Raw genomic sequence first — 16,597 nt, 5'->3', positions numbered from 1 at the left:
TTTTTTCCTTGAAAGATGTTATATTAGGAGCTCGTGAAGGAAAGAGGCAATGATCTGTCTAAACAGCAAGACAAAGCTAGAGAAAATGAGTAGGGCAAAGTGGCTGGAGATTTTAACCGTAGGGTTTGTTAATCCAAAGAGAGGGATTAAAAAGCCTGTTTGATAAGAAGGACAACCTGCCAAGCTCACCAGTCTGCAGGTCCTGCTAACGTTGAGTGCCTGCCTCTTGGCAGGACTTGTTTCTAAGTCCTTCAACAGCATTTTCATTGTGCGTCATCTTGAGAAAGGCAGGGCGCAGAGAAAGCCTTGCTACTCTTTTCTGGAAAGAGTAACGGGAAGAATACTCCCAGCAAGTTTCACCCACCTGCATCCCTCCCTGAGCTGTGTCCACTTGTCACACCTTTTGCATTTACCTACTTCCCACCAATGCCACAATTAGGTTGTATCTCCAGCGATTTAATCTAATGCCAGTGTGTTATAGACTTCAGCTCTTGAGTAATTTTATTATCTGGGGATCTGTTTACTCTCAACTTTTCAGTTTTAGCTCAATTGAGTCTTTCATAATAATAAATTAACTGGGCTACTCTATACTTTCAGATTTTTGGAAAAGTTTCATTCAATAAATAAGATCTGATTAGAAAAAATATGATGAAAACTCGTTTGCAGGACATTTACATATTTTATATTATTCTCTCAGTTCTCCAATTTTCTAATATTTCAGCAATAAGTGTGAGGCAGATATTTTTTGCTAAGTTATAAAACAAAGAAAATTATTTTTGAAGTACTAAATTACGTATATATGTAATTCCAAGAATAATGCAGAATCCATCATCCAGAACAGGAGGAGAAGCCTCAGCAATAAATTCATTCCTTCAAGCAGTGATTTAAAAAGAGAGAGAAAGAGAAGAATAAAATTATATAATCAGATGAATTAAGACTATAATTTACCGCTGTGCTGTGATTTATCTCCTGCTGCTAGAGATTGTCTCATAAGTGAAGCCAGTATGGCTGAGCATTTAAATTCAAATTTTTTTAGACCTGACTGGTTTTTTTCCCCTCAAAGATGTATGTTTCTGCATATTTAAATTCTAGCTCATTAAAAAAAACAACCTAGCCCTGAGAGTTTGTAAGGTTATTTGCTGTATATAACTGATTTTGTAAAAAGAGATATATAAGATTTGTAAAAGCCCCAAATAAATAATTCTGCATCATAGTGTGGTAATGCTCTATTTAAAATAAACCACTCTCATGACAATTTTTCTGTGGAGTTCTGCCGTAGGAGCTAAGAGTCTTTCATCATAAGTAAGAGGAAATAACTAGGAAGTTATTAATGTTTTTTGTTGTGTTTATTGCATTAAATACTCAGGAAAAAATACATTTCTTTTTTCTCTCTTTCCATGAACTGGCCTGCTTCTTTCAGAAGCACATTGAGATTTACTCTTCTATCTTGTCATTATTCTGCTTTTTTAATTTTATAAACAGTGTTGGTTGATTTTTGTTTTTAGTATTGAAATCATACCACTTTTGTTGGTAGTATAGGTGTCCTGATTGATCTTTGATTAAAAAAATTAAATATCAATTTTTGACACTTTTCAAAAGGAGCATTTCTTTCTTTTTCTGGTCTATGGAGAATTTTTTTCATGGAGCTTCTACTTCCTGTCAGAAAATAAAGAAGGTGAAGGTTTGTCTATTTTTTGAAGGAAGCATTGATGCTGACACAAACAGATAGGTTTCTTTTTGAAGGAATCACAGCACGGGATTGTATCTTCCAGCTAAGAGTTTATGACTGAAAACAACTGGAGAGGACCTTGCAAGGTCATCTTGAAGGATTTAATAGGGGGAGATCCAAGCATTTGTATTGAGGATCTGTTGATTCATTTTCTGGACATAGGATAAATAGTGGTGTTTTTCAGCCCTCATGTATGAAGATTCTTCTGAAACTCTAGCAGGAGTCTGAAAATGAGAAAAAAGTGTTAGTGCTGTTCAGAGAAAAAAATACTAATTCTCCAAGCTAGCAAGTTGTAAAGAGATGTCTGTAAAGGTGATCATTGCCCCAGAGGTGCCAGCAGACACACAGTGAGTGCATTTCACTGCCCATCCAGCCAGCTTTACTGAGAAATTGGGTATAACTACTCATGCCAAGGGCGTTATGTCCCTTCTAGTAACTAGGCTAGCTTTTATCCACACTGATCTGAGCATCTCTATGTGGAACTGCTCACATCCGAACAGACATGGGTTTGGTTAGTAAAGACAGCTTCCTTGGATGCAGGAAGACATTAGAACTGTCTGGAGCTAAACCTGCACAGCATTAAACCCTACTGCCTCCTACTCCCTCTATGTGTGTCTGTGGAAAATTTCCTTCCAGTAATGGTCCAGGCTGGACTCTGGATTTTCAGTGGTTTTGGTTGCACTTCAAAAGGAAACAGATGCTGTATTGCATGACCAGGATTCTGATGGCTCAAGGGAGAGGTGATTTTGTGTAAAACATCATTCCTTGCAGAGTGTGTATGGAGGTGCCACAGCATGAAAATAAATCAGCCTGGCTTTTAGAGAACAGAGACTCGCCAATAACATTCCTTAGCAGAAGTTGACTGACATATTCTCATCAGTGTCAATAGAAATTTATCAATTTCAGTCATTGACTTATAAGGAAATACAAAGAAATTTCTAACTGTGAAATGGTGACTGACTCTTCACACTTCTATGACTACAGCAGCAGCTTTGCAAATAGAGTAACCAGTCTCCATAGCCCTCTGCTGTGTCCTGCAGATATAGCCTTTGTACCTGACTGTACGAAGGAGATTGGGTTGAATGAGGTTAAAAACTAATGCATTTCTGTTACTGTGCTTTTGACATGTCAGGCTCCATGTATAGAGAGTGAGCAAAGTTGGGCAGTTTATGAGGTGATTGTAAAGCACTGATGCTGACAGTCATCAGGCTTCATCCCTTGGTGCCAAGGACTACAAATAGCCAACCATTGATTTTGGTCACAAAACTCTGTTAAGGAATACAGGAACCTGATTTAGATGGCATGGATGGACACAGCTGTTCCTGTCCTGCCTGCTATGAACACAGTGATGCTTTGTTCTATAGGAATATTGGTCAACCAGCAACAGTCAGTGGCTCTTTCTGTAAACCACAGAGCCTTCCTGAGTTGTGTGATAATTTATGAATTTCATGTCTTTGTTCTGAAGAGGAAAATAATACTGAGCAATTTCTGTCCTATTTCTGGCTTTTCACTTAAGATTTTAAATATCCTCTTTTATTTTTCACAGTCTTTAGTAATAATGGAAGACTGACAAAAGAAAAATGGATATGCATGAAATACAGAGATACATTCTTTGACTGTGTCCCCACAGTGGTACTATATATCCTAGTTTAATTTCTAAAGTCCTGCTTTTTCCTTGCTCCCTCAATCCACAAAACAGAAAATAGGTGGTGCTTTCAACACAGGTTTGATGTGCCCTCGAGTTCTATTTGTGTAGAGAAACTCAGTTTAAAAAGGCATAATGCATATTAATTTCTTTAAGCATCCAAAGAAAAGGCCCAACTTGAATGAAGTAACAGTAAGCAGGCATGTGAGAAGCCTAGATGTTTACTTGTGCTTGTCCTTTCAGCCTAAGGAGATGACTAACTCCATTCTGTTCAGACTTGGGGCTGTGAAGGGGAGAAGCCTTCAGTGGAGGGCATGGCAGGGCTCCCGGTTTTTAGGCCCTTTGCAAACAGTGTTGAAATGCTGTCACTGCAGTGGTTTTGACTTTGGTCATGTCCCCCCTGAGACCCAAGTCTTTTAGGAGAGAACTTCTCTGTAGGTTTTTAGATTTTTGCCCTTTCCCTCTGTTTTTGAAAGGAATATCAAGGAAATACTGTGTATGTACTTTGGTCAAAACTGTTTCTTATTATTTAGTTCAGAACTTTCACTATTTTAATCATTCTTTGTTGCCCTGTTCTTTTGAGAGTTTTACATTCTTCTTTGTGGGTGGAGAGAATTAATAAACTGTTAGTTTAACCAGTGTAGTCGGGGAGGTGGCAATTACACTCCCCAATCCACTGTTACTTTTGCTATTCTATATCTAGTATAGTCACAAAATAAAATATCTTTTTTAGTTCTTTTTCTTCCCCCTTTTACATCTAGCATCCGTGTGTGAGTTATTTCGTGTCATAGTGTAACAATTCTTTGATTTCTCTTTCTTACAAAGATGTAAGTGCATCCCAAGTAAGTAGATCCACTTGAGCTATGCAGTGTCAAGCCTCTGTCAAGCCACAGAGAAAAAGATTAAAAATAAAAGGGCCAACTTTTGGTCTTCATCTCTCTGATGCAAGTGCCAACTTTTTTCTCAGTCAAATTTTTTAATTAAGTGTTTAAAAAGAAGAATATGCTTTGAAGTTGTTGGATAAGTCAAGAAGGATGGGGATTCAATGGGTTTTAAGCATAGGCTTTGAGTAAATCATTAGGGATTTTATGAGGGTAGTGTTACTAGAGTGCAAACAGTGGATGATGAATTGGAAAGAGGTTATACAAGGATATTTATATGCTGGATCTCTCTGGAAATAAGATAAAAAAATATATTGGAGATGAAATGATAAAATGTGAAAATCACAGCAAAAAAATAAAGTATTTCAGTAAGATCACCATCGATAATTATATGTAAAAAAATTAAAATTTATTAAAAGGCAGGTTGCTTGTTATTTTAAGTCTAAACTCAAATCAACACTTAACTTTTAGCAATGGAAATTCATTCTCCTCTCTGAATTTATGCTGTCCCTAGGGTAGTGCTGTTTTCTTATTGAAATGCTTGAAGTTTCTATAATATTCTGTTCAACAGCTTGAATAAATAAAGAATTTTAGAAATAATTTAATTTTTGTTTGATTTTCCAAGGAGCAATAGGTAGATAGATGACTCTAGTGCATTTTGCTATCTTTAAAAAAAAAAACAAACATGTAAGTATTTTTGCCACCAAAGCTACAAAGATTTTAAGATATTATTTCTTATTTTGTTGACCTTCATGATGTTTCTGAACCTCAAATAATTATAGTGCTTATTGACATCATGACATTTAAGTTCTCTTGTCTGCAGGGACTTTGGTGAAACAGAGTAGTCTTAATGGTAAATCCTTAATAAATTCCTTCTGTCTATAATAGTAGAGATAATTTGGAGATTAATGGGAGAGAGCTCTGCTTTTTGCTGTTTATAACAGAAAATTTTGGTGCCTTCAGAAACAACCTCACTACCATGATATGGTAGGCATGTCATAGCTAGAAGTATTGCACCATCCAGCTTCTCTGAAGAAAAATATGGGCTAGGTTGTGTTTGACCAATTTACATCACTATTCTGTTATGATTTGCTGTTCTTTGATAATCCCAGAAGTTTTAGGAAACTACGCAAAATGAAATGTACAGCATAATTGATAAACTTAACACTATTACTGCATTTATTTATATGATGGCTCTGCTAGGTTCAGATATGCCATAGCAAAGACCAGATTCAAGGGATTATTAAAGCTTTGCCCTGCCTTCCTCTCTACAATGCAGGGCACTGTATCTCTCTATGCTGACGTGAGAAAACTCTCTTAGGTGCCAAATACTTTCCCATATACCAAATTAAACAGGCTTGTACAACTAGTGTTTTATTTCCTAGAAGGAAAAAGGAAATAAAATAATATTGTCTTGTGAACTTTCAAAGGATAAAGTGAATCCTCCACTAAGGAATATGCAAAAGTTCTGCCCCATCCTCCTCCATAGTGGAGTGGCTGCTGCCTTGCTGAGCAAGCATCTTGCTGCTCTGCAGCCCTGGGCTTGGGAGAGTCCAGCTTTTGATTTTTAAAACTAGTCTAAGCTAGTAATCCCAGCCTACCTTTAGTCAGTGGTGAAACTGACAACCGGCATCTCCAGAGAATGAGTTAACTGGCCATTTTTTTAAGTAATTTTTCTCCTGACTTGGCTGTTTTTCTCCTTTAACTGGATTAGTTGGTTGTGTCTTGATTACATCTGCTATCCATTACTGACCTTTTTCTCTCTCCAGTCTTTTGGGTATTTTACATGATCTAAGTCTTCTTTTCCAGGGACAAGGATTCAGCGAGTAGCCCAGCAATGAAGCCCACCTGAGTAGAAGCAAGGTACTGTGAGATCCAGTCCACTAATAAAGTTTACACATACAGCTATTGCTGCATAATATGCAATGGAAGCTGAGACTGGAACATGGAATTTTTACTTACTGATTATTTGCTCACTAAGGAAATAACGGGCACGAGTTTGAATGTAGGGATTTTCTAAGTCGACCATTTTTTCGAAGTTGATTAAATGGTTCCAAAGTCCTATTGCTGACATGGCTACCAGCCTCACTGGAAGATTTAAACAGGCATTTTCCTGCAAGCTGTCTGCATTTGTAGGTGATTAATCTTCTGTGCCTGTGTTACAATTCATAAGGAATTTAGTATGTGATACAGCTTTTTCTGATCCAGTTGTGGATGTATATTCAAAAGACATTTTCTAAAACAAGATTAAGCTAAGTATACCTATTTTTCTACAAATACTTTCTGACTTGTGCAATAAAAGTTGCAATTCCACCCTCTAATCATTGACTTGGTCTTACAACAGGAGGACTGTGTGTCCAGACATGACATCTCAAGGTCAGCCAGCCTGCATTTCTGTAAATAAATTATATGGTGCTTACAAAAATGTTCCAGTTGTCTTTCAAAGTACCCAGGACACCTTTATACTTGTTGAGGTCAGTATAGTAACTCCTAACACCAAAGCAAAACATATTTATCTTCATTCACAATTGCATTCTGTTATTCCATCTTTTAATTGTTCATTTTATTGAACCCATTTGAACTACAAAAATAAGATCTTTATGAATTTTCTGGGGTTGTTGTTTATAAACTACTAAATAAGATTAATTTTATTAAATCACAACTGAGTAAAATGTTTTGAAATAATTTCTGGGAACATTAGTATTTTGTAAAAATGAAGAAAATAAGTTTTGTGTAGACTCATTTATTTATAGTCAGAAACAGTTTTGCCTTTGCCAAATTTAAAAGCAGCCTTACTTCTGGCTGCTTTTAAAATGTGCTTATGACATGCAAAATATGTTAAAGAGGATAATGAACTATCTGGTCTCCTATCTTATGGCACAAAAAACTAGTCAGAAATGAAAAGAATGTAACTTAGCAGTTGGAGACATGAGAAATCCAGTAATTTGTATTCAGATTTCTTTCTGCAACCAAAAGAAAATGGCCATGCTTCTTACACTTGGTTTGAAATGCTACAGAATCCAAATGTTTTGTAAACTCTGTGAACTGATAGCAGCCTAGATTTTACTGATTAATATAAACCATCGATCACATTTCTGAGTTAGTTATTCATTTTATGCCATGTAAAAATAATTATAGCAGAAGCTGTTCCTAAAAATATTTTTACTGTTGTTGTAAGTCTATATAAGTCTTTTTTCAGCATCTTGAAATTACTTTGAGAGGATGTTAGGCATGACTTAAGAGGAAGAGATCTAAAGCATGATGACTTGTGCTATGCAAATGCAAAATTTATATGACGAGAATACTTTGAAGAACCTTAGTAAGAGGAGTTTTTTATCAGTAAAATGGTAATTCTTGCATATTAATAATTCTTTCCTACACATTGTGAATCTGTGTCAGGGGCAGTTTAGGTTGGATATTAGGAAGCAATTCTTCACCCAGAGGAATTGGCACTGGAACGGTGCCAAGCCTGACAGAGTTCAAAAAGCATTTGAACAAGTCCTGTGCAGGGCCAGGGATTTGAACTGGATGATCCTTGTGGGTCCCTTCCAGCTCAGCATATTCTGAGATTTGTGAGCAGTTCTCAGAGCTCTTAATTGTTTCTCTCATTCTTCTGGAGGTGTAGTAGCGATAGCTGGCAATGTGGTATCTTGTCATCCCACTGAAGCAAACTTTAAAAAATAATGTGCTTGGTAGTAGAATGGAATTAATGCTTTGGTCTGCTGAAAAATAATTGCTCAGAAGCACTAATTATGCAGAGTGCATAATTATACAGTGTAAAATTATGCATAAAATACTGCATGTCTCTAGATGTTTATTTCTGTTGACTTTATTTTTATTACACAGAAGCAAATTCAAGATGAATTCTTTCAAAATATCAAATATCCAGCAAAATAATTTCTAATCATTGCTGAAGTATGACTAAGATTCAGATGTATCATAATCCATTTGGTGAATATGCAGTGTAATTCAATATTCAGTATTTCTTCCACTTTGTACAGTGACCTCTGTGTAAATAAATGGCTGTCTTGTCTGTGGAGGTTGATAGACACTTTTGCAGCACTGTATATGCTTTTGCACCCCTATTGTTTGAAACGCTTTTTCCAGAACAAAACTGGAAAAAGAGGCATCTGACAAATCTTTCCCCTAAAAAGGTTAGAAACCTATATTTGTTCAATTTTCTTAGCATGCTTTGTCCTGATTGGATTGTGCAAGTGGTTCTTACCAACTCCAGGGTGCCAGAGTGACAAAACAATATACCTAGACTTAATCTTTTTTCTTATTATGGAATGGTTATAGCTATTGTACAGTTAAGGTTGAAGTTTACTTCCATTTCAGGCCTGATCTACAACTCCCATCAACCACTTATCCCCAAAACAAGCCATTACCTGTGCAATTTCACATCATATCTCATGCAGAGTTGTATATTTCTATGAAGGCTAAAGAAAGAATACAGAAAATTTCTCTTAAAGTTGGAAAGCTTGATTCTCTGCTGCCATGAACTAGTTTAAGTCGTCATAAACAATGAATGTGTCATACAATGTGTATGTGTATATTTTATTAAAGGGATTACTACCCCTGCCCATTGTCAGCATCCCTAATAAGTCCTGTCATAGGGCCCCATTTTCACTTTCTTGTAGCTTTGATAGATGTTTACTGTCTTGAGATTTTATTTCAGCTTGATGTTTGTGTTTATGCATGATGGTATGTGTAAAATATCAGCCAGCTCAATGTAGTTATTGAGAAGCAAGACAATTGCACAACAGATCACTCCTTTCTTCCTGTAAATACTATGTTGTAGCTTATGAAATGAAATATAAAAGACCTAAAAAATTCTGAAATGAGATATCAGCTACTGGCTTAGCAGAGGACAAAAAAAATTCTGTATAACACCCTGCCAGCTGGCACTGGCAGAAAATCAACATTATATTCCAATTGGTGAAGCTGGTGGCACATTTAAAAAGTCCCAGATAAATACCTGAAATTAAACTAGCTTCAATAAATATCCAAATTATTCAACACTTTTTAGTAGTTTTCTGTTTAATCTCACAGTTTTGTGGTCTGATAATAAATTGAGGAAAAGTATATGTGCTACTCCCTCTCTCCCTATAGTATGCACTAGCATTGTTTAACTGCATTTTTCTATTCTTTGATTATTATTTTAACTTATTAGGAACCAGTTGTGCTAATTTAAAAATATAGTTAAATGTAAAAAAAATGGTCATTCAAATTCTTGCATTTTCTTATCAAATAATTTGCTTTTCAAAAATAATCAAGAGTTATATCTTGAACTAAAAAATTTAATATCCATGTTAATAAGCTTTGCTTTTTTATAATGACAGGATCTAAATATAGAAAGGACAGAAACATTTTAATTCTTGTCACATTTAAAAAGGAATATGTAAAAAGTGTTAGCCCTGTTCAGTTGATCCTAGGTGTCTTACAACATTTTTTACTTCCCTTTGTAACTCATTAGACAGGCCCTACTGGCATTTGAGAGGTGTTTTTTTTTGTATAGGAGCTTCATCATGTAACTGACAATTTTTCCCGGGAATAACCTTCTTTTATTTCACTAAGATATATCTGTAGAACAGGCTATCAGTTGTGACAAATTGATGTTTTCTTCTGAAGCTCACCAACTTCCTTTGGATTAGGTGTATGAGAACAGTAAATCTCATTTTCAGTCCTGACTTAAACTCAGTGCCAAAGAGCTTTTGCACTTAACCCTCTGTGTCACCTATCTTCTCATGAACAACTTTTCTAAAGTGAACATATGAATAAAATTCTCAATTTTGTTCTTTAAAATTTATTTTATGTTGAATTATCAGAGATACCAACTTTTAAGTATTTAAGAAAAATGAAATATATATAATCATCATATTTTAGTAGCACATGTAGTTATTTTGCATGAAAGACTGAAATAAATTGCATGTTATCTTGTAGCACTAATGAAAACAAATAGCAGAAGCTATGTCTTCTGTTGTGCTTGGCATAGATATGTCATGAAAATTATCTAAAACAATACACACCAAATATGTTTTTTTATACAACTCAATATATGGTTATGCTGCAGAAATCTAATTACTAAGATTGATTATAATCACCATTTATTGCATATCTTAAGACAGCTCCACAATGGCCAGTGCTTGAATTTTGGTTGCCCATATTAATTATTAAGTAGACTCCTTACTGATTCCTTTGCACTGTTCTATTTTAAAATTGATGGTGTGAAAGGAGATGATCTTATCTGAACTGGGATAAATTTGAGGGTCGTAGCTTTTTTTAAAACCATAAGATGTAACAGACTGTGATCTTCTTGGGATGAGACCGCTTTCAAATAAATGTCAAACTGTAGCTCTTTGCCTGGAAAATTAAGAGGCTTGACTTTTTCTTCATTAACTTTACTATTCATGTGCATTAGAGTGGTCTGGTATTTCTTTAATTATTTTTTAAAATCCTAAGTCTTTACATTTATTTAACTAAGTTATATCTTAATAAATGTTTTACTATGAAAATTTCTTATTCCATTATTAATCTGAACTGCAAGGATATAATAAAATATGTGTGGGAGTATGGATCTTGATTTCTTTCAATGCATTCAGAGATCAATGTATCTTTCTCAAGTTTTAAACATTTAAATTAATTCAGTATTTTCTTATAAATTGTAATTTTAGATAATTTACTATCCTGCATTTCCATTGCTATTTGTAGCAGATAGTCCAAGTGAAGCAGATTGGTCTCTGACATGGATGTGTAAACATCCAACAATAGCCTTAATTTATCTGACAGCATCTTCAGATAATCTATACATTTCCTTTCACAATATGTAGAACTTTAATGGTAGGGCTGCGAAAGCCTCTTTGGCAAAGGATTAATTTGCAACATTGGAACAAAAACCCCACTCTCTCTGTGTGTGTGTGTGTCAAGGCTATGCAGCTCTTTTGTTAACTGGGAAATTTTTACTGCAGTGTCTGTCTGCAGCAGTATACTTGCAGATGCATTCTGCAGTGAAGGTGCAGCCCTCTCCTTAGAGTGCAGATCTGAAGGATTTGAAGGATTTTTTCAGACTCTCGAGGAGGTGATGAAGAGAAGTTATTAAAATGTCTTTCTAAAACATAACTCAGGGTGTTTGTTTATTTTTCACTGCTTGGGAGATCTCTCATGGTTTTTGGTAGGACATTTTATTCAAGGGAGGCTGAAAAAGAAGGGGCTGATGTAGAGCTATTGGAGAATGACATAAATTCAGCTGGTTCTCTCTTTGGGCAGGGAGAACATATAGTGACTTTCTATTCTTGTATTTTATGTGAAAAACTGAACATTTCCCAGTGGGATTTGGGTCAAGATTTGTGTTTGTAATGTTTGAGGTTTTGACTTCTTGGTATTTAGACAAGAATATTTCAGTAGTGTTTTGGAAGGGAAAAATACAAACAAGGCTGTAATTGATTTTGGTCAAGAGAAAGGTGTAGTAGTAACTAGTTTGAGAGCAATCCAACTGAATCATCTTGATGGGTCTACACAGGAAAGCAGTTTAAAGGGTAAAGAATAAATTAAAGGATATTCCTTTACATTTAGGGTTTTTTCCCATCTCTATAAAGCTATGACAACATATATAAACTGACCTAATTTTAAATGATTCGTAAGCTCCTGAAGGCATAAAATAGAGAGAATATATATGTATAGATATATAGATAGGCATATATACATAGGTATATATTCATATAGATGTTTGAAAATCTGTGAATACGGATAAATGTTAGCATCTCAGTTTTTATTTAGGTATATAAATCACAACTTTTTCTATGATTCTGTTTTGCTGCAGCATAGAAGTTTTTCATACATATATAACAAAAAGTACTTTTAAATTATTTCATTCAGCAGAGTTCAGCTACTCAGTGCCAGAGGAGATTGGTCCCAAAATATGATCCCAGAATAACGAGTGCTGGATTTAGTTGCCCTTTTGCTGCTTTTTCTCTTTTCTCCTATGTAAAAAAAGAAATTTTAATGCTGACTTATCTTTTCCACACTTAAAAAATAAAAGATGACTTCTATTAGTCAGTTTCATAATACCATGTACAAGGATGCACTAGAGACTGCTGCTTGATCCATCTCTGAGACTGTCACACTGATGGAACATGCAAGTACTCTGATGAAGAGGTGCCAACATAGGGCCACAAATGGATTGAAAAGATCCCCTCCAAAGATCTCCCAATCTTTCGGTCATCAAATCTTTTTGTATGACAAAAAATGTGACAAGAAAAACTCCCCCGCTGGGACAAGTCAACTGACAGCAATATACAGAGCCATAGTAACAAATTATGAGGACTGCAAAGAACACAATTAGAATTTTTGTAATATATTTAGTTAAAGTACTTGGAATAGCATTATGCTGGAAACAGTTCATGAAATGAGCTTGTATGACTTAGAAAAGATAACATCAGGGATGAGATTACTGCAGAAGCATAATTACCTAGTAATAATATTTTAATGTAATTTTCCCAAATCCATGTCTTCTGTGCTGCTTAACATGGGTTTTAAATGGATGGCTGTCAAAATGAAGTATTTGGAAAAAAATATCCAGGGTAATACAACTATTTTGGGTTTTTTTTCCTGTTGTTTGAAAATATTTGGGTGGTATTAATCTGAAAAAGAAGTGTGGAAATTGCCTGCTTTGTGATAAAATTCTAAGTGAAGTAAGAGATTTTCAGATCTGAGCTTCATATCTAAAACCAGGGATTTTTTAGTTTTCATTTGTTGTGTCTACATTCTGTTAAAAATATTTATATCACACTTCAAACTGATCAAGGAAAAGCCATTTGTTGTTAAAAATATATTTCTCTATTCACAATATAAAGGTAATGTGATAACAGTAGTATCACATTCACAAGCCCACGTGGATACCACTGAATCTCACTTGTTTTCTCTAGGGCTTCTTCATCCTCCCTTTTAAAATGGTATCAATTTATGCTAATATGTATCCTAGCCTATCTATCTTAATGTCTTCCAGGACATTATCCTAATAAATATACCCTAAATATTCAAGGGAGTTATTTATATATAAAAGCCATTTATTTATATGTAAATTTTGATTAACTGGTTTGAGAATGCTCATACTATTCCAAGCAGTATGAAAAGTTGTGGAGCAGAATTGCAAAGTGCAGCTCCTGAGAGTGCAGTGGTGCCATGGCAGGTGCTGAACCGCAGCACGTGCTGGGGTCCCGGCGTGGGAGGGAGAAAAGCTGGTGCTGGCATGAGGTGCCCTGGCTGCTGCTACCATGATCCTGCAGAAGTTTGCTTTTGACATGACCTAAGAACCAGGGAGGAACAAACTGGAAGCTGGAAAGCCTGTTAGTCAATTCTGAGCTCTTACATGAACACCCCTGCCAGCAGCACACAAGTGTCTGTTGCCACGGCTGAGGTTTGAAGATGCAATTTATCTGAAGTGCAATCTGCAATTATTATTTATATTGATAAGTAGAAGGGCCTTACTGCATAGCTCTGACATGTTCAATTTGGTATGACATTCTAGTTCTTGAATTATTTTGCAATATTTTAACATTTCTTTTTTTAAAAAATTAAGTAGTAATAATATTTTAAAATACTATACACAGACTATAAAGAGAAAGAACAACTTGATTTTCTTTTTATAAGTCATACAAATTATTCAATGTTCTCTGCCTTTGATTGGGTGGCTGTGGTTCCTTGAGCTTATCAAAGCAGAAGGTTTTTAACAAATAAGTAAAGAATTGGTGCCTAATTTGTACTATGAAAGACTTGGGAATGCTTGCATGAGGTGTTTTCTTGATTGTCCAGGACTACTGAAAATATAGAATATGTTGGAAGATGTGGGTTTTAACTAAAATTTAGGAACTATTGTTTTGAATCAAAAGGAAATACTTTGATTTTTAATGTTCTAAACTTAAGAAGGTTTTTGAAGCAAAATAGTCTTAAAAATTACATTTTGAAGCAGATATTTATTTAAAATATTTGATTTATTCAAGATGAATTCATGAATAGTTTTTGCTTATTGAGTTCTCTGCAAAAAAAACCCCTAACAATATTCCTTGGAAGTTTCACGGAGCTGCAGCTCTGCTTCAACACATTTTTTATCCTGTGTACAGCACATATAGCTGTCACATTCCAAAGCTCATGGTAAGGACAGACTCAGTCTAAATAAAATGATGAGGTTTTATAGCTGCCATTAATTTTTGTGAACTCTTTTTGCAGTTGAATGGCCAAATATTTATTTCTGTATCGACACGTGCAGACAATCTTAACAAGCTGTCCAGTACAGGATGTGTGAAAATGTGTTCTTCAGTCTAGGCTGTGTTATTGCCTTGGTTTATACAACTCCCTGGGGTCCTTAAGGTGGGAGAATAGATTGTTTAGTAACACACTTGCAGGATTTGAAGTGTTTCACCTCTAGGACACTGATTTATGTCCCAGGCGAGGTTGGCACTGTCTGAGTGTAGTTGTCACCTCAGAACTTTTGTTTGGCCTATGTGAAATGAAAAGCTTAAATTCATAATGAACAGATCCAAATCACAAAATTACTCTCTTGTTTTGTACTAATTATGGCCTTTCACGTTTCAATAAAGAGACAAGGATTCAGTAGACATTAGAACTTCCCTCATATCCCCGGTGAGCAATCTTTGTTAAGGCACTTTGTCAGGTTATCCTTGACAGTCAGGTGCTGCTGTCACCATGCCAAATACCCATTTAATCAGTAATGAAAAAATCTTCAAGAACAGAAAATCTCCAACACTACCTTAAAAAAGATGTAGAAAATGTTCAGAATGAGAATTTCTACTATTTAGAAAACTGTTATTCCTCAAAGACTTGGGGTCTAGCAATCTCAAACTCACAGTCATCTGAAATGGTTGATTATCATGTGTCTAATTTCAGTGAAGAAACAGTGCATGAATCACGTTTCCATTTTTATATCTACTGCACTATGGACTAATGCAGAATGGTGTCATGGTTTGGCACTGGCACAATGCAAGTGCCCCCATGAAAATGCAATCTCTCAATTGAATGCTGTGAAATGCAATCGAGAACAGAGCAAAGCAGGCCCAAGCTTAATAACAAGAAAAAAAACTATTAAGTTACTACTACTATACTACTATAAAAGGAAAAGAAAGAAAAAAACACACAAAAATTTCAAAATTAAAACCTTCCAAAGCATTCTCCCTCCCACCACCCAACTCCAACAAGCCACAGCGAGACACAATCTGGACCCAAATCAGGTTTCCACCCTCCAGACGATAGATACTCAGTCCATCGAGGGAGAGAGGAGTCTTTTCTGTGCCACAGACCCCCCAAGGAACACAGCTGCCACATCCCGTGTTTCCATGTCACAAATGGCACTGCCCGGAGAAAAAAGTTTGCCATGGTGACACTCTCCTTTCCATGCACAGTACTCTCACCACCAATGCATGGATGGACAGACTGCTTTTTAGGATTTTTCCTTTCAAGGATGCCCTGCCAAGAGGGAAAAAACAACAGTTCAGTTTTTCATTTTTGGGACCACAGTCTCCCCGATTTTCTCCTGGGGCCAAGGATCCAAGAACAGAGATCTTCTTCTCTTCTTCTTCTCTGAAGACAGGGATCACCACCACAAATCTCCCTAACTATTCTCTGTTTGCTCCACTTCTGTCTTTTTCCCAGCTGAAGCAGGTCTCTTTGGCTCACCAGCATCCTCCTAAAATACATTCTCTCTTGGAGGAGACGATTGGTTCAGTCTGTGGCTACCAAGAAAAAGTCCAGCCAAAAGCCACTCCATCATCTCCTCCCAGCTAGAATTTCTCCTTCTAACATCCCAGGGTCCAAGCTGTCTCTCTTCCTCTCTTTTAAACTGAGGAGGAGAAAAATTTCACAAAGCTTTCATTTCTCAGGAAGGGTTAAAAGTCCCGACTCCCAGAGATGGCTTGCTGCCCAGGCTCCGGCTCCCACAGGCGGCTGGGCACCTTGCGGCCCCCCCGCTCTTCTCCTTCCCCGTGGTGAACTGCTGACAAAATCACTGCTGTCTCTTTCTCTCTCTCGAGAGAGACTCTGGGGGGGGGGAGGGGGGGGAGGAATGGAGACATCCCAAATTCCTCCACCCTTCCATCTGCAGGGGGCCAGCCCGGTTCCAGTCCCTCCACCCTTGGGCCTACCTCCGAAGGCCACATGGCTTTCCCCTCCCCCACCCAGCTCGTTGCCAGGCAGGGGAGAGTCCTGCACTGACCGCTGACCGGAACCCAAGAGAGCGAGTTCTCCTGGGAATTCTGCTTTTAACCCCTCTGTGTTCTCAGAGGCATGTCCACCTTCAATTGGTCAATATCCATATTGACCTCTTCCTTCCGA

General features: G+C 36.4%; 1 protein-coding gene across 2 annotated transcripts in view; it reads left to right on the top strand.

The window, feature by feature from the left end:
• Positions 1–16,597, top strand: part of TAFA2 (TAFA chemokine like family member 2) — a 184,006-nt gene that overhangs the window by 77,014 nt on the left and 90,395 nt on the right. Inside the window, exon 2 of one of the 2 annotated variants that reach the window (XR_012053127.1) lies at positions 6,065–6,118. The exons of the other annotated variant lie outside the window; for it this stretch is intronic. The gene's annotated coding sequence lies outside the window, so the exon portion shown is untranslated. The remainder of the gene's footprint in view (positions 1–6,064; positions 6,119–16,597) is intronic. 2 annotated transcript variants of the gene reach the window in all.

The sequence above is a fragment of the Taeniopygia guttata genome, chromosome 1A (genome assembly GCF_048771995.1).
Source record: "Taeniopygia guttata chromosome 1A, bTaeGut7.mat, whole genome shotgun sequence".
Classification (NCBI taxonomy): Eukaryota; Metazoa; Chordata; class Aves; order Passeriformes; family Estrildidae; genus Taeniopygia; species Taeniopygia guttata.
Note: the sequence above shows the minus strand (reverse complement) of the source record. Positions and strands in the feature narration are given on the sequence as shown.